The 19,298-nt window shown below is 40.1% G+C and overlaps 1 protein-coding gene across 4 annotated transcripts in view; it reads left to right on the plus strand.

The window, feature by feature from the left end:
• The window catches only part of disp1 (dispatched homolog 1 (Drosophila)), a 90,275-nt gene that overhangs the window by 16,129 nt on the left and 54,848 nt on the right, over positions 1-19,298 (plus strand). For all 4 annotated transcript variants that reach the window (XM_034699334.1, XM_034699336.1, XM_034699335.1 and 1 more), the window contains exon 3: positions 7,944-8,017. The gene's annotated coding sequence lies outside the window, so the exon portion shown is untranslated. The remainder of the gene's footprint in view (positions 1-7,943; positions 8,018-19,298) is intronic.

Below are 19,298 nucleotides of genomic sequence, written 5' to 3' on the forward strand. Positions count from 1 at the left end.
TTTTTTTTGTTTTTAAATCCTTGGGTCTAAATTAAACCTCCAAAGCTAAAAATCACAACAACTTCCCCTCTAGGGTTTTGATTTAAGTGGCACTTAGGCTTGCTACTGTAGCTAATCACAAGGATTTATAGAGTGCATCGTCAAGGGGCCACAGGACCAAGGAATGTTTGCTGGCACCCTGCTGCAGGTGTTAAAAACCTCTTTCTTTGGTCCCCTCTTTCTTTCCTCTTGTCCATTATAGTCGATGATGGAAGGCAGCTGGAAGACCTTGCTTGTTCTCCACTTGTTGGCTGAGAATGAGGTTATTTCGGTGGTACATAATGCTTTTACACTTCCCTCCTCCCAACGTTAGTCACTCCCTAGTCCGGAAAGTCCTCCACATAAACTGTAAAAATTACATTGATCTTGAGGGGGCCTTTTTATGGCCTGCTGACGCATTCAATCACATTTCAGTGCGGCACTTGTTAAGAGTTTCTTTGTTTTACATATTCCAAGTTCATGTCCAGCTCTGATGTTTCTGGTAATTGGAAGTTTTCACATGGCCTTGTATGGGAGGGGTAAAGGATGGAGAATGGAGGACTGGGAGGGAGGAGACAAAAAAAGGGAAGGGATTATTGTGGATGGACCGAGAGGGGGTTGTTGCACAATTGTGAGTAAGGGACTGTCAGAAACTCCAGAGGCATGTATTACAAGATCCAGATGTTGTAACCCCGCAAAGGAAACCCATCCCTACCATACTAAGGTCTTTTGTACATAACCTGAGATATAGATTACACTGCACGGAAGGCTTTAAAACACTTTTGGATAACACTTATGTTCTTATGTACTGTCCACAGTACGGCTCTGTTTGTTTTTCAAGCTGAAGGAAGTCATTATTTGCCGCCCCCCCTTCCTCCTACTCGCTTTGAAATTCCACCAAATGACATCTCTGGTCTTGTTTGAGTGAATGCAACAGCAGGCCGGTGCTAATGAGCTCACTGTGATCCAAGAGCAATATCATCTATCGGCATTTAACCAGGCCTGTGCCATTTTCTAAACCCTCATCGTAAAGAGAGAAAGAGACAAAATAGTAGAAATGTATTTAAGACCTTTTAAAGAGGGTTTGTTTATTGAATTCACCTACCTCATTCCTCCCTTTCTTCCTAATCCCCCTATCCCCTTCCCCAACCTCTTGTGCACTAAGTAACTTTTGGCATGAGAGGTCAGCATTGTGTTCCAGCAGTTTGACCTTTGGTAATGTGAAGGCAGGCCAGAGGGTGACCTGGAAGCGCTTTGTCCGCCTCTCCTGGGAACACAAACAGTGACGGTGCTAAGGCACACAGAACCAGCTGCACGGCTGCTGTCTCGCTGCTCCAGCCTGCTCCATTGACTGTTTGTCATTTCTCTGGAGAAAAGAAACACAAATGAAAGACAAATCCCCTTCACTGATTCTCCTCAGACGTGATTTACCTTCATAATTTTACAGATTCTATGTTCACTTTGAGAAAATGCTTGGCTTTAAAATAAGCCAATGGTTCCTTTATAATCACAGTCCACCAGAAAATGTGTGCATGTTTGTCAGGCCTCAACTTTCTTCAATAACTATGCAAAGCACCACAACAATGGTACAAATAACCCCTCTGATCAAAAAAATGTTTTTGGTGAATCTTGAAGAAAACAAAGAAGGCGTTTCCTTTTTTTCTAACACAAACATCAAGGTGCTTGTAGTTAAAGGGTAACTAAAGGTTGCAAATTCTTAAAGGCGCAAGTTTAGAGATGCAGCCATAAGCTTCAACTCATGTCAGGACCAAAGAATGTATAATTAATGGACGTAGTATCCATGGCAGCAGCCATATTGGTAATGTTGAACTCAACATAAATGCTGTTGAGTGAGTGTGATGTAAAGAGGCGGGCTTTGAGCCTCTTAGCCAACAGCTACAGTGTTCTCGCCTGTCAGTCAAGTCAGCTGTGCCTCTCATAATGGCAAACTTGTAATCTTAATATCTTCGAAATTGACGCGTTATGAAAAAATTCACCCGCCGTACAGTGTGTGCCGATCAAGAAATGAGCTATCCAGACTACACTTGTTTTGTACCAGGCTGTAAACATGTTTATTTCTGCTGTAAAGATCGTCTTTTTTGAATAGGTGTGTCTCGCGGCTGGAGATTGCTGCTCGGTCAGGACCTGACATTTACCTGTTGCCCATTTAAAAGTAGACTAGAGGGAAAAAAATACACATTGACCAATGCAGTGCTACAAGCTACAAGCTCCCATAGATCACACACACACACACGTTTACTCAACAAGGACTGCCTTATCATACTAAGAGTTGGCGATATCCAAAAACCAAGTTGGTTTTGGTATTGACATAAAAAATTAGATACATGCATCCCTCGGGAAAACTCAAATCCCAATTGGCTCTACGTGCAGTTGTTACTTTTTAAAAAACATTTTTTACAATTTGGCTTCGATACACGTCCCTACTGTCTGTATCTCCAATTTCAGTCTTGAAATGTCTGCATGCATGTTTCTAAAAAGTTTTCCACAACCTCTCTTCAGGTTTTTTACAGTAAAAACAAACTTTAGTGTTTCAAGCAGCATACACACCTTCTCACCTCATTTGTGCCTATTCATTATCACACATCATCAGAAGTGAGACACCAGCTGTGTTGTGGTCTGTATAAAGTTGTTTCTGCCAACTTGCCCCGGTCTGTATTTGGTCGATGTCTCTATAGGACTCTTCGGCTGATCCACCCACAAAAGAATGACATGACATGAGTGTATGTGGGTGGAAGCACACTTGCCTGTGCGTGTGGGTATTCATCTGTGTTTTTTTTTCTCCCTAAGACTTTGGTCAAAGTATTTGAAGAGTCTAGAAAGGTAGGCTCAGTCAGGTGACTGTTACAGTTTGTAATGGGATTAAATCTGTGGACTGACTTTATTCAGAAGTTCATTCATCCCTTTTAACCCCGACTACCTCATCCTGTGATCATTGAATTTGTTAAGTCCACATTACAGTCGCCCCTTTTGGGCTTGCCATTGCCTTTTTCAGTTCCTTTCATACGCCACTGCTTTCATCGCTTCAGATTTCCTTTGTTGATATCCCTGTGTTATCTGATACAAGCTCATTTTTTCCTCTAACTTTCAAAAGTTGACTGGTTTTCTTCAAGCTCCTGGGGGTTTGGAGAATCCATTTGCATATTAGGCATTAAATGAAACCAAACCACTAAAAACAAAGACGCAGGTGGAGACAGGAATAGGTATTTGTTGGATGGCAACAAAAAAACTACAAAGATTGATGATTTACTAGCACACACCTTTTTATTTCTTACCAGCCTTCAGTCCTCCCTGCACATTTACGTACACATGCCTGTGTTTGCTATGTTGCCTGGTCGAGTTTACCAGACACAGCCCTCCTACAACTTTATCTCCATTTTCTAAATCAAAATATACCAAAACCACAACAGGCCTCATGTCAGCTGTGATTAATTACAGTCGTCATGGTCAACTAGAGCTATAGCCTCAGCCAGTAGTGGAACACAACATATGCCTCTGTTTCAGGCCTACATTACTAAAATATGAATAACTAGTATAGCCGAATAGTAATTCTGGTGTTGACTAGCGGTGGTGACGCCATTTAATCACGTTGTTAGCTAAATGCGCAAATCCATCCAGACATCACACATTGGTTTCTGAAGCAGAGTTTTGAAGCCTATCTTTGGCAGTCACCTTATTGGGAATGCTGACTCAACCTAGTTTCCTGTCAACCTAACAAGAAGCAAAGGAGGAAGAGTTGAGGTGGGCCTTTAGCCTCCTATCTAACAGCTACAGCGTGCCCCCTGTAAGACAAGTAACTCATGCCCCTGATTCTGCAAATCTAGTAACTTTGATATCTTCAAAAATAAAGAGTTCTATATATTCACCCAGTACAGTGTGTGCAAATAGAGACATGAACTATTTAGACCACAATCATTTTTTGTACCAGGCTGTAAACAATAATTTAAAGATCGGCTTTTTTTGACTAAGTGTGTATATGGTTTCCAGTGCTTCTTGGGCCTGCCTCAAGTGGACGCTCAAGGAACTGCAGTTATTAACACTTCAACATTGGCTTAAGACCGAAGATTGCTGCTTGGCCAAATCCCACGTCCCGCTGTCAGAAGACACTTAACCCAAAACTCGAGCTGGGCAATACTGAAAAAGATGTTATTACGATAAAATGTTTCATATCAGTCTATCTATAATTATCACGATAAATATTAAATCATTATTTCATTTAAATTTAAAGGCAGATTTTTGGTCCTGAGTGAAAGTTGAAGAAACCAGCTTGTTTGTTATCTGTGATTTAGTTCTCTGATAAACTTCTTGAATCCATCATTTTTGACGGTACTAACAGGAAGCAGGTCTTTTGAGTAAGATGAGATTTTTGTGAAGTTTTATTTGTAGAGTCTTATTTCTCTCAGGTTGAGATCATTTGCATAATTTTATTTAAATCTACACCAACAAAACATCAAATTCAGTCAGTTTGGAGTTGTGCACTCCCCTTTAAGATTACTAAGGGTCACGGGAATGGGGGAGTTATCATGGTTATTCAGTGTTCAGTTGCACTACGGTCAAGGTGGATATTAAACGTGATCGGAATGCATGGAACTTTTGATTTTTTAGTAAACGTGTTATATTTATATTGAGAAAAATGATATCACCATAACTATAAGTTACCGATTTATCGCACAGCCCTACCCCAAGCTGCCTCTATGGCTGTGCAGGTGTGTGAATGGGTGTAGTTAATTCTTAAATAGTTAATACTGATGGGTGCTTTACATAGCAGCCTCTGCAATCAGTGTGTGAATGTGTGAATGAGTGACATGTATTGTAAAAAGCTGTGAGTGGTCAGAAAGAGAAGAGTCCCACTGTTTGTTAAGAGACTGATCCTTTGATAGCAATAGACTGAAATATAAATTTAAGCAACAGGTTTTAACCCATTATAGAATTGTTGCAACCCTGACTGTCCAAAGGACAAACAAGAAGCAAGTCTGACAAAAGCTTTGTGTGGGACCCTTCAGACATAGAAATAAACCAAACTTCATTGCTGCCACGTCTGTCTGGAGATGGCTCTCCCTCAAAGGAAATGAGTCTACGATACACAGGCATTGCTCAAATTCCTCTACTTGTGTCATCACTGCTAAAGCAAATAGCGGCTTAGGGGAAAGGATTCTCCCTCTGAATCAGTAGATTGTTTGTGTCTTCTCAGGCTCAAAGGGAACACTTTCAGAATCGCAGAAAGGTAGGTATTTGGGAGTAGTTCCCTTTAGCCTAAGCTTATTATTGTGAAACCAATGACTTGAGTTTGTAGTCGGCCCCTTTCCTGGAATAGTTCTCCTTTCAAAGCTTAGTGTCTCTGCCTTTACTTTGATAGATTTGAAGAGAGTCCAGTTTAGGGAGGAAGAATCCTGAACCTAAATTGCCAGAAATTGGGGCACACATACTTCACCTGGAGAGTGACTCATGTTAGATGGAAATTAAACTACAGATTGTTGTATGCTAATTAATTAGGCTCAGTCTGGAGGCTTTATGGAGGAAGACGTTTGCCAGGATAGTGACAAAGGCAAAAAATTCAACTTGCACATTATTGTGAACCTTATAAGAACATGTGACGCTTCTGCTCATCATGACATCCCAACAATTCCTACTTTTAACTCAACCACCATCAGCTTAGATCGCATGTTTATACCTGTGGCTGGGCTAATAAATAATCCTGATGTTGTGATAAAGATGCTTGCTCATTATGAATAAATCTAACCCAGCAGAAATAAAAGTAACAACAGTAAACGTGTGCCTTATCTGTCTGTGTTTAGTGAAAAGGGGTGATTCTATAGAACTGTATTTCTTTCTTACATGAGGTCTGTGAGTTGGGGCTTATTTGATACAGGTGTTAAAACAGCAAAGAGACTTCTATCCTTAGATAAGTGTTTACACCACCCATCAAGAGCTAGAATGTGTGCTTCATGCTGGAAGGGAGAAAGAAAAGGAAGGAGGGTGGGAAGGAAGAAGGAAGGAAGGAGGGTGGGAAAGAACTACCCTAGAAGGAAGGAAGTATTTTGTGGTAAGAACAAAAAATTCAATTGATAAATTAATAATACATATGTACATACATATATACACATATAGATGTATTATTAATTTATCAATTTAACGTTTTGATCTGACAACAAAATGCACAAATATACAGTATATGTGTATATATGTAAATGTATATTCTTTCTTTCTTTCTTTCTTTCTTTCTTTCTTTCTTTCTTTCTTTCTTTCTTTCTTTCTTTCTTTCTTTCTTTCTTTCTTTCTTTCTTTCTTTCTTTCTTTCTGTCTTTCTTTCTTTCTTTCTTTCTGTCTTTCTTTCTGTCTTCCTTCCTTCCTTCCTTCCTTCCTGAAGGTATTTTAGGAATACAACCGACCAATATGAGTGAACTAATGGAAAGAACGGCCTCTTCCCAGCCACAAGACAGTAAATAATAGGAGATAAAGAGGGGAGGTATGTCAATGTCCTCCTTCCCTTAGGCTAAGTTGTTTGCAGAATGTGACAACATGGAATTAAGGTGGACACATAACAGTATTTGGACACATGGCCTTATGGGGGGGCTCAGAGAAAACAATAGTGTAGGATGTATGAATAATTTTAACTGTTTTGATCAGTCAATTCAAAGCACAGATAATAATGCAAAGACTTACATTTCTATTACTATAATAAAAGTATCAATGGTGTGAGATGGTCTTTTTTTTACATACTGTAGAACTGAGTCCTAACTCTTGTATCCCATTGTATTCTTCACTGTTAAAAAAAGAAAAATGAAAAGTCATTAATTTTTACATATACCAATAAAAACATACCACAGCTGTTCTGATGACAGGAATATTAGTTTAATAATTAGAAATTAAACATGTACATAATTGATTAATTAAAATGATCCACAGCTTTGTACCAGCTGAGGAAAAATTAGCAGGAACGATTATTGACTTTGAGGAGTCTATGAATCATCTCAATGATGGATGACTTTGTGCCATTGTGGAAGTAGTGGTTGGATGCAGCCCCATAGTTTCAGACAAAGTAGCTGGGCGAAACTTTGAGCCATTATGTTTCGGTGAAATAGGCCCCCTGACCCGAGGCTGTTACTCTAAATTGGCTGAAAGGCCTCCCTCATCTGCCCATATTTCAACTCCCTCTGTGGCTACCAGTCTCTTCATCTTCTCTCTATCCACGCACACCTTGGTAATTGGTGATGTGGACCATATGTTGTGTTTGAATGGGCTTCTGTTCTCTGCAGCCATTAGACAAACTCAAGGACATATCATAACCCTGTTATAAGGCGACCTGTACATTCTGAAAAGAGTCCTGGTTCACCGTCCTTTAGTTCTAAATCAACCTTCTTATCTCTTCTTCAGCTCACCTTTCAAACCAGCACCTTTAGCATCCTCTGCAAGTTCACAATACTGCTCTCTATGTCTGTCACTGTGTCATTTTCACCCTTAAGTGACCGCCTCAGACCTTATTAACAGACTGAGGGGAGCCAGCAGTGCTGTGACCTTTCAGCTGGAGGGTCAGTGTGTTTAAATAGAGGGCTGAAGGGAAAAAGACTTGCAGGTTTCTAGCATGTGTGTGTTTGTGTCAGAGTTTTGTTGTCGCTGCTTTGTGAGAGTGCATTGTATCTGAAGGCTTTGAGGTCTCTTGGTGCTACTTTTAAACACATTCTTTGTCTTTCTTTTCTCTTCTCTGCAAATTAGCCCCCCCCCCCCCCCCCCCCCCACACACACACACACACACACAATCACAAACACACACAGTTTAGAACACAGATACTACTTTACTGTTGTAAACAATCTTGCTGCAGTGCTTCTGTTAAGTTGTTTGGTTTACCCTCAAAATAACCATGGATTTGGCAGAGATGACTAAGTATGATCTTTCTGTCTCTTTACAGATTTCACATGTTTCTGAGAGAATATTGAGACTCTGACAATTGAGATGCAGGCATGGTCCACTGTCACCCTACAGGTAAGATGTCTTACATTTTCTTCAAATCTCAGCAAAAACAAATCACAGCATCTTTTCTACTTTAAACGGTCAACAAGTTCACACATGATACACATCTAGACAGATCTTGGTGAAAGTCGGATCAAAATGTGGCCATAAAACTTCTTCAGAGCTGATTAAAAGTTATAGTTAAGGGTGCAGATTTAGCCTAATTGTTAAATTGCATGCCCATATAGCGGGCAGCCCAGGTTCGATTCCAGCCTGTGGCCCCTGTACTGCATGTAATTTCCCCAGATCTCTGTCCCAGTTTCCTGCTTTATCCACTGTCCTCTTCCCTGTGCATAAAAGTGAAAAAGTCCTAAACTTACAAAAAATAATTATAACAAAAATGAATAAATAAATCAATTCTAGTAATTATATATATATATATATATATATATATATATATATATATATAAAATATATATATATATATATATATATATATATATATGTATATGTATATATATATAATAGTAATAATATAATCGTGTATTTTATTCATTATTGTTATTTTTTTTATTATAATAAGAAAAAAATGTATTATAACAACAACAAAAAAAAAGAAAATAAATACAATACTACTACTACTAATAATAATGATAATAATAATACTAATAATATAAGTTAATAATTTCTACAAATTCTACAAAATATTTTTATAACATTCAGCAATATTATAATTTAAGAATAAAACAAAAAAAATAATAGTTATTATAAATAAATTTTGGGGCTTTTTTTTGGCCTTTATTTGTTAGGGTAGCTAAAAAGAGACACAGGCATGTAGCGAGTGGTTGCAGCCGGGCATCAAACTTACAACTGGACTATGGCCTCAGGTGGGTTGCTTAGACTGCAAGGCCACCAGCACCCCAGCACTAGTATCTTTGTTCAGGATCTGTTAGAAATGAAACGTGTTGTAATGTGATACTTATAGAATGATACTAGGTGTTGAGCTGGACTCTCATTGGTGACTCAGCTAACCTATTACATCTTGATTATAACATTGCTATCTTATTTTTTCATGTAATTAAGCCTTTAAAGAAAAAAATAATTACAAAGCCAACATGAAGTAACCCTCCCCTTGGCTCAGCTCTGCACAGACTAACCTAACGGACATAAGTCAGGACCCTGTAATCAGTGTCCCTTGATCACAAGCAGCCTAATATAAAAAACATGGCAGAGAGTCAGTAACCAAGCTCTGAAGCAGCCGCTCGTGGTCCTTTCCCTTTCCCCCCGTGCCTCTGTACGGCAAGTAGAGACAAGCCTCTGGTAGAAGGTAGATGTTTGTTCTTCACCTCGCTACAACTGGGTCAATGAGCAAGGTAAAGGTGTTTACCTACGGCTCACAGCTCACAGTGCCCTCACAGACCTTTCAAGATGGATTTAAAACTCCTGAGGAGAAGCTCGCCAGTGGAAAACATTCACAACTGAAGCACTTTGAACAGTGGGATGACTTTTGGAAAGCAGTCTTCTCTTATCTAAGAGACCTTTAAGGGTCAATATACTCCCCAAACATACATGTTTGATAATGTGTGGCAACAGAAGTTTGATGGTGTGTGACTTATTCACAAATTATCAGCAAGGTAAACAGAATTGACAGAGTTATTTACCCCGACCTACGCTTGACTACATGTTAACGTATAAAACTAAGCCTGAGCAGCAGAGAGGTCTGTGGGTCTTTCGTGCTACACTCACACACAGACACACACACACACACACACACACACACACACACACACACACACACACACACACACACACACACACACACACACACACACACACACACATACACACACATACACACACACACACACACACACACACACACACACACACACACACTTCTCTCTCTCACTCAATCTGTCTCTGGTTCCCTCTGCCCTGACCTGCAGAAAGGCTTTCTGGGCCACGTCAGTCACCCAACAGCTCCCTCTGTTCAGACACTCGTCTCTCCTCCTTGTTTCATCACATGAGCTTCTTTGTCATGTGTAGAAGTATGAAACTCACTGTGCCGAGCTGCATTCAGATACACACAGAATAGATCATTGTTTCATCTTTGTTAGTGTGTTTGTGTAAATGTTTGTGGATAGTTTGTGCATCCTTGCATGCGTGCATACATGCAGATGTGTAAGGGCTTGGTTGTGCAACGTGTGCACCTGTTTTCATTTATTATGATGTGTGATCATTGTATGAGCATGTGTATAATTGTTGGTTAACTTCAAAAAGATCTGGACTGGAGCAGCTGTAGCTGCTTTATAACGTGGACAGCGTCTGTTGTTGATTCTGCTGGACTTGAGACTTTGGCTTGGCGTGGCCTGGCCCAGCGGCTCTTGCCATCTCGTACACTTTACAGCCTCTGAAAGGCATTTAAGAGCCTCCAGGAGGTCAACACTGATCCTGGTCCAAGAGTTGCTTCATTTAGTGTCAACTTTTATTCTAAGCTGTAAATGGTTTACAAAAACTGAACATAGAAAAGTGAGCATGGTGGTGATTAAATTATGGAGGCCATTTTTCGGTGCTTTATAAAGAGCTCAAAAATAATTGGGATTATTGGAATAATTGTCAAATAGATGCCAATGATTATCGAATAGTATTTTGGCTTGAAATGCCCATCCCTAGTTTTGGTGAGTGTGACCCTGCCTTTCATTGACCAATGTCTTGCTTCTTAGCTTCTTAAAAAACTGTCAACATTCAGCTAAATCACTTCTTGAAAAACCAAAGAACGGTTTGTTTATAAGAAAAAGAATAATTGACTTTTAAAGTGTTGTCTTATTTATTGTAAAGAATCCCAGCATGCTGACTCAAACAAGACTTCCACTAAGCAGCCATTGATCCCCCCTCCCTGCACTCAGCAAGCAGCTGTGTTGACTGCCTTGTGCATGGGAACCCCTGATTACTAGGCTGACTGTACATTTGTTCTGAGCCTGACAGTCAAGTTATTGTGCCTCCCCCTCCTCGACACAGTCTGAGAACCGCCTGCTTAACTTTGATCGTGCAAAGTTGTAAATGACTGTTGTTCCAGCATCCAAGGCCTGAGGTGATCCACCAGGCTTTATTAGCCTAATGAGTGGTTTGAGGATGTTTATTCATGCTACAGTGCGTCTGTTTGAAGATGCCTCTGGCAGCAACTTCATGTCTTAAACCTTATGTTGGCTCAATTGCATGTTTTATTTTTTTTGCTTCATTAAAACTTCAGCTGTGAAGGCTGGGGATGATGTCTTCATTAAATTTAATGATTTGTTGATTTTAATAATCTGTTGTGTGTCTTGATGTGAAAGAGGTGTTAGGAAAACACCAGACTTTGATGTAACAAGACACAGGTGGAATGAAATGACATCAGTGCATTAGCTCAGCTGAAGATGTCCTTTGAGCCAAAATATGATAAAACTTGAAATATGTCCAGTTTGACTAATGATTAAACATTCTTATTATAATGAAGCCACAAATAGATATCAGGAGACTTCTAAAATCTGGACTTGTTTCCAGATCTGTCAGCTGTTACAGATTGGATTATACCTACATTCCTACCGATTGACCGACGGACTGACGGACCGATCAAGGGACCGACCCACGGACCTACCTACCTACCTACCTACCTACCTACCTACCTACCTACCTACCTACCTACCTACCTACCTACCTACCTACCTACCTACCTTCCTACCTACCTACCTACCTACCTACCTAGAAACACTTCATTTAGTCAATGCTATTCATCAGCAAATTGACTTTATGCACACTTTTCAGGTAGACAGTGCTGGAAGTGGTAGCGCTGACCACAGCCACATTTTTCCTATCACTCAAGTTATTTATATGGATGGGGATCCACACTCAGTTCTATTATGGACCTGGTTCCACATTCTTCAAACCCCCCAAAATCAATCATATCTGAGCTTATAGACTCTGCTATCTAGTCCCTTGGATCTTAAGATATAAAGTTGTGTCCTAAGTCAAGTCACATTGTTTAAATCAAGTCACCAGAGCACAAACATCAACGTCTACAAAGTCTATATCTAAATAATCAAGCACTTGTGCCTTTGTGTGATGCTCTGTGTGTGTTTTCTTTTTGTGCGTGTGCAGACAAGTCAGTGTGGGCGCGGGGTAATTATTAAAGAGGCCCTGGGATGAATATGTAGGGCAGATGTTGCAGCAAAATAGGTATTAAAATACACAAAGAAGACTTCAGGTAAACAGTTGCTTTGTGAGGATTGTGGAACATGCCAAGAGGTCTGAAGACTGGCTACGTTACACCAAGGCGAAAGGTATGAAGGAAGCAATGCAGTGTAAGTTGCAAAATTATTTCTTCCGTGGGGAGAGCTAGATCCCCCGTAACCAAGCTTATCAGCACAAATTAAACTCAAACGCAGCACCTTCAACTGTCTATGGGTTGGAAACACTGTCGGCTGTATCTGCTGCTCCTGTGGGACAGTCGTCCTCCTCCTCCACTCAAAGCAGCCAGTGTAAGCCCACCCATATTCTGTCACATGTACAGTTTGTCCAAAACAGTAATCAGATGTTGAAGTCAGTGGGATAAAAACTTCAGGGTCAGTAAAATGACTCTCAGGCAATGTCACCAATAAGGTCCTAAAATTCTGTTGACAATGTATCGCTGTCTTGTCTTTCCACCAAATAACAGAAAAGTATCAAAAGTGGACGTGGCAAGGACTCAGATATTTAATAAAGATTAATACCCAGCTGTCTTACTGATCTTCCACTTGTTTAAGATATTCGCCTCTGATTGGTCAAAACGCCTTGACGACGGTTATTAACTTTCACTTACATGAGCAACGGCAGAGACAAACTCATCACGTCATGTAAAATTAATCAGCAGAAAAGAGTTTCGGCACATTTAGCTTCTGCTTTTTGACAACATAGACCGTAAGGTGAGGTAACACCGTTAGCTTTCATTAGCATCATATCGTCAAACAATGTGGCTAAAATGCTAGTTTCAGTTAGCATGCTAAATCGGCAGGTCATGGACATTTTCATATTGGATTCTGTCCAGCAATATTAGTAACAAGTGGAGCAGGGGAGTGAAACTGAAGGTTACCAGTCGCTACAGAGAAACTTAAACCCTGAGCAGTGGTGATGATAGTGGTAGTGTCAAAAGGATTCTATTTCCCATAACTGCCTGCTAACTATACATTATCCCTTACTGAATAATCTGCATACTCATTTATAGTTTAAGGATAACACAAGCAGTCTGGAGTAGACTTTGACTAAGATATAAAATATACTGCATTGATCTAACAGGGCTCTGCAACTCTTTTTCCTTTTGTGCAAGTTTGAACTTGAGCTGCAGCAGCCTGTTCAGCAATTCAGCTTAATTCAATGAAGGTTTGTGCTGATATTAGGTCTGACTTAGCGAGACTGCTTTTATGCTTTTGTGAGTTTACATGAAAGGAGCAAGCATGCGGATTCAGACTTGAAGGTAGACGAAAGTACTGTTTCCCAAAAATGCTGTGGAGAAGAAGGTCACATGTCTTTAAACCAAGAACCAGGAGAGTAGGACATGTATGGTCTTCATTACAACAGAATAAATCCACACATCTGTATTTGACCCGTGACTTACTCTCTTTACATGTTTGAGCTTTTATTTTTAAAATAACTTTCCTGTCAAACATTTCAGAACACCTGGTATGTGTGATAAAACATTTTCCTTTCTCATGTCTGAGTTTTTAAAGGAAACCTGAATGGACTTTTTTATTTAGTAAAGAAGAGTAACCAAACTTCTATAACAACATATTTATACATAAATAAAAATACATTTAGCTGCCAGCAGTGTTTTGTTTGGCCTTAGACTACATTACATCATATTACAAACTGTATTAGATAGGTGTGGAGATGAAGCCTGGAGGGATGTTTATTCATAAAACAAGTCCCTCTTTTCTTTCTGTTTCCATTGTCTGGTGTTGTAAATCCTTTTTACCCTATTGTTTTGTGAGTTCCACTGGATGTCTGTCATGTAAACCGCTTCAAGTGGGACCTTCTTCACTGTCCTTTTCAAAGGAGCTCTCTTTTTCAGTGGCTGTCTTCTTGGCTGTCTGTCTCAGTCCCCTCTCTTTCTATGTTTCACTCTCCATCACACACACACTCACACACACAAATGTCCCAGCTCTAACCATTCCAGGTTGTAGCTCTGTCCCAGATAGTGTATTGGAGTTTAAAGTTCCAGTGGGGAAGGAAGGACCCTGCTGGCTTGTCAGTGTCTCTGACCCCTCTATCACAATGAGTCCCTCTCCCCTCCCACTCATTTCCCTGCCAAGCTGGGAAGAGTAAATATTTATCAGCCCCCACAACAATGGCCAGCTTAGAGGAGAAAGAGACTTTGACCAGAGCTCATGCAAGGCCTATAGGCAAGGCTGGTGTCAGTCGAGGCCTAAATATGGGTTTCAGGAAGATTTGAATGGAGCCTCTGTATGTAGTGGAGAATTACATTGCTGGATTAAGTAGTTATATTGCATCACAAGAACCTGAATGTGTTCCTAAGGAAAAATAACGGTTGAATCCAAAGTTATAATTAATTCTACTACATCTCTGACACACTAAATCCACATCCTACATCCCTGACACACTAAATTTAAAAAGACAGTAAAGTCACTATATCCATGTGTCCCAGGGATGCACCTCATCTTTCCCACACAGAGCAATACATTGCTGGGCTAGAATTTTGGCCCAGTATTGCCAAAAGAGCATACAAAGCATTAATTTCCTGCACCTCTGCCACTTGTATTGTGGTGAAATCCCACGCATATTCACAATAATGTTCACGATGTCCCGCTGTGTCACAGAGCAAACATTTGCAGGGTTGTGAACAGGGCAAGACGGCCAAAGAGACCGCATTAGTGTGGATCACTTGCACTCGCCTGGCTCACTTTCTCACCCTTCCCATCATTTGGGTGGATGTGCAGTGAAAGGGGATAGTGACCAACAACAGAACATTGTACCAAGCTTCAACACATGGCTCTTTTCCACTTGTGAACACGGTTTCATGTTAGCAAAGTTAGCTCAAAACAACAGAGGAGTAACTCATGTTTAATTGTGAGTCGTTTGTGCCCAGCTCTGGGTGTCGTCTTTGAACACTAGTACAAGCCAGTGCATGTATACTTGTGCTAACAAAGCACAACACAGTAACTGAGGAGTTTGATTAACATTATTAGAAACCTCACCCTAGCTAACTTGAAAGCTAATGCTAATGTTAGCTAAATTGAATTATCATTTAGTTCCACATTGTCGAGTGCTGTGAGAGGTGTAAAGAGCAAACTATATGACAAACACATGATCCAGATTAGGGATGTACACAATTAATTGATTATCAATTATTTGATTGTTAAGAAATTACTCGAAACACGCATTTTTGTTTTCAATTTTCCGTCATGTGGAACAAACATCATGTGGTCTCATATTACACTCAGCTATCAGGGAGGTGTTTTAAGTTTAAAGCATGTTTCGATGTGAATCAGTTAAAGGTGTTGCACGTGGCAGAGACGTTCAGCTGGCAGCTGCGGCTGTGCGTCAGGCCTCCACGTGAGCTTTTTAAAGAGGATCAATACACAACTTCTGCCAACAACAACACGGACACGAAGTTTGAGAACTTTGAACAGGACATTTCCCACCTTTAGATACAAAGCCAACAGACTGTTGGGAATTGCTAGTACGCTATGTTTGCAGACCAACAACATCAGAGCCGTCTGGGCTTTTCTGTCGCTGGACTGATTATGACCCGGTTGCGCTCCCAGCTGACACCTGACCGAATACACGTGTTTATTTTTCCTCAATAAGAACGAATAGGCAGAACACTAGACACTGTGAGTCTGAAGTACTTTTTGTTAGTATTATGAGCCTTCACATTATAAGATTATGTCCGCAGGGAATATTTTTATGAGCCTGATCGTTGATAATCAGTGTTAAACATGTACCTGTATTCAATACAGTCAGTTATATACATTTTGTTGCTGTAGAAAATATAATTTAGGGGGAAAAACGTATTTGGCATTGTTTTTGACATAAGAATAATAATGTTAATGTGACTGAAACTACATTGAGAAACAATAATACAATCAAATAGAATAGAAAAAGAAAGAAAATAAATAATGATACAAAAATGTAATGACTACAATAAATAATTCAGTAAAAGCAAAATAATAGAAATGCTGTAACTACAGATATAATCACACACCTTACCTTATACCATAGCTACTTGAGGTAGGTACAAGCTTCACAGATTTGAGACTTGAGACAATTTCCTCAAACTGTTACATCCAGTTCTTGACATGTGAGATGAATGGCTGCCAGGCTTTATAGAATTTGTCAGTAGATGGCTAAGAGTGGACCTCACTTTCTCGAGATGAAGTAACTGCATTAAATCTCAAATCCAGTGATTGGGTGTGCAGTGTCTCTTCCTTTCACTTGAAGGATGAGGATGAGACACCCTCAAGTGGAAGGATGACAAGGATTAGTCATCCAGCAACTACAAGTGCACAGTTGTTAGTATTTCATTGACATTTTAGAAGGTTCACTTCAGTATTGATCATTATAATTATTGCTATCAGCAGGATTGGTAAAGAGGGGTCTCAAACACCATTGAGAAGGTTTAGATTATGTCTCCCCAGCATACAGGCGTCCCTGTGACTGGTTTAATCTGTTAGCGGGTGCAGTTTCTATTTTGTCACCTGTATGAAACAAGTGTGCAACAGGTCCTCTGTGCATCAGTCTTGTTGTCATTGATCCTCTTTTTTTCCCAATTCATGTCGGTGACAAATCCTTAATCAGCTTCTAGGTGACGTCAGTGAATTTTTTTGGTCTCAGTTGGTATCTACGTGTACGTTAAAAACCTGTTTTTAATAGAAACAAGCAAACATCTAAAATAAGTAACACAAGCTTGGGCTCCTCTTAAATGTAAAACCAAATCCATCCATCCATCCATCCATCACATCCATCAAAGAAAGCTAATTTCAGCCCCATTAGTCCTTATCTCATTCTTTCAGTCATCAATCAAAGCTCATGGTAATAGTTGAGGATTGGAACACAGATTGATTGGTACATCTAGAGCCTTGCCTTCAGGCTCAGCCCCGTCGTCACTTCAACCCCTTGGTACAATGCCTGCATCACTGCTGATAGTGCACCAACATGTCTATTTATATTATTATTCAGTTTACCCTCACAAGTAAACAAGAACCCGGGATAGAACCCTCCACTGTTTTCTGCTACAATAACAAGGCTTCAGACTTCGATGTGCAGAAAAGAGCCTTGGGTATGAAAATGCCAATTCAAAAATATATATATATATGCATAAGGCTATTTTATTAGATGGTTAGCAAAATGTTTAACATTAGTGCGTCCCATGGAAAAACCTTCTGTTTATGTTTGTAGCCAACTGAAGTGAGAAAATGCTCAGAGACCAATTAAAAACTGTCTGAATGTATCAGCACATAGTGATATTTCCTGCTGCATGTCGCCATAGGCGAAGCAGATGAATGCACAGTGTCAACTTTTGTGACCATCTGACTATCGCACAAATATCCCCTCTAGATAAGTTGAACAGCGCCACTGACTTTAAACTTTAGAGCAGTCTTTTGTTCATCCGTGGAGTAGTCGCGCTATGCGTTCCCAAGATAGCAATGTGCCACTTGTGTCCCTGACCATGCCTCGTTTAGGTCCAGTATGCCCATGGGCAATAATGGGTCAACTGAATTTGTTTTTTGCTAGGCACGAAAATGACAGTTGAGTGGATTGGTGATTGGTGTAAGACGGGGGCCTGCATCTACTAAACAATGAGTCAATTAATAATTTGAATAATCCGGGGATTCATGGAAAATGTAAATATACAAGATTTATTTTAGGTTGCAAGCCAGTTTTGCATGTAAAAACATACATTTGAGTTCTACTATATAGCTAACTAAAGACTTTTCTTTATCAGCAACAATCCCCAATCTACAGATATCAGTAGTATACCTCTGGTCTTCCCTGTGGTATTCCTTTCTGAGGAGGCCTGTTGACCCAAAGCATGATGTAATTCCATAAGCCTGTCACTAATTATTTCCTTCTTTTTTAATGACTCTGAGACGAATACCAGACCAAGACCAGGGCCCCATCATTTTAAGGGTGTAGAGTTTTTTCCCCCTCATGTGCTTTTATTTATGTCGTGTTTATAAATATTTATGAACATATACAGTCAGCTATTAAAGTCTTTATTAGCTAAATGTATAACTGGACCACTTTCCACTTATTTTTGTTTTGGGTTTATTACTGTTCCCCTCGGCTGCCGCTCTTCCCGGTGCCACAAAGCAGTAACCACCTTATTGAAGAATATTATAACAACTTATTTTCCATGTAAGTCTGCAAAGAAAAAACAGATCCCCGTCCAAATAGTATGCATGCATACCAGGTGCGGACAATCATTGCGTCATGAGTCAATGGTTAATGTCGGCTGTGCGAGTGTCCAGACGGACAGATGTGGGTCTGGATGTCCACCAGACAGATACACATATCTTTACATGCCAACACAACCCTGAGTTAGGTTGTGATATGCGCACCTGAACACACAAAGGACACCTGTACACCCTTACTTTTCTTGTACTGTATCAGCTTTCTGTTTGATGTAGGGGTTGTTTTGGTTGACAAGGCTCAATGCTGCAGAGGAATCAGGCTTTGTGTAGTGGACGAGCTGACAGGAGAAGTGGGGGCACAGTTTGTTTATTCTAAAAGAGGATCACAATCAGTAGATTACAGAGGGATAAAGCCACCATCCCTTCTTTTTTTTGTCTTTAAAGGACAGTTTCCCCTTTCCTCTCATACATTAAAACAAACATTGCACTCCACATACAGTATTCTACCAACTATCTGTGTGTGTGTGTGTGTGCATGGGTGCAGAGAAGAGACAGGATTACATATGTGGGATTATTCCGAGGGTCCATTTGTCAAAGTGCACATTTATCATTTCGCCCACTGGTGTCAGACCTGCTGCTTTCCCACCATGTCTCTATTACGCTCTGCTGGTACTCGCTTTGACACCCAACACCTGACCCTTCACACACAAACACACCCAGTCCACCATAGGCACCCAGACACACTTTCACTCTAAAAAAACAGCACATACACATTTTCACACAATAACTAGCTTCCTGTGATGCCCAGACCGAGACAGTTCACAGTCCCACCCCATAAGTCAAGATGACTCCTCTGCGTCTGTTTTTAAACCCTTTCTTCTTTGCATTGCTTACTGGACCTTGGTTGCAGGTATGATTGTGTGTTTCAATGA

This window comes from Notolabrus celidotus, chromosome 13, assembly GCF_009762535.1.
Source record: "Notolabrus celidotus isolate fNotCel1 chromosome 13, fNotCel1.pri, whole genome shotgun sequence".
In the NCBI taxonomy this organism is placed as follows: Eukaryota; Metazoa; Chordata; class Actinopteri; order Labriformes; family Labridae; genus Notolabrus; species Notolabrus celidotus.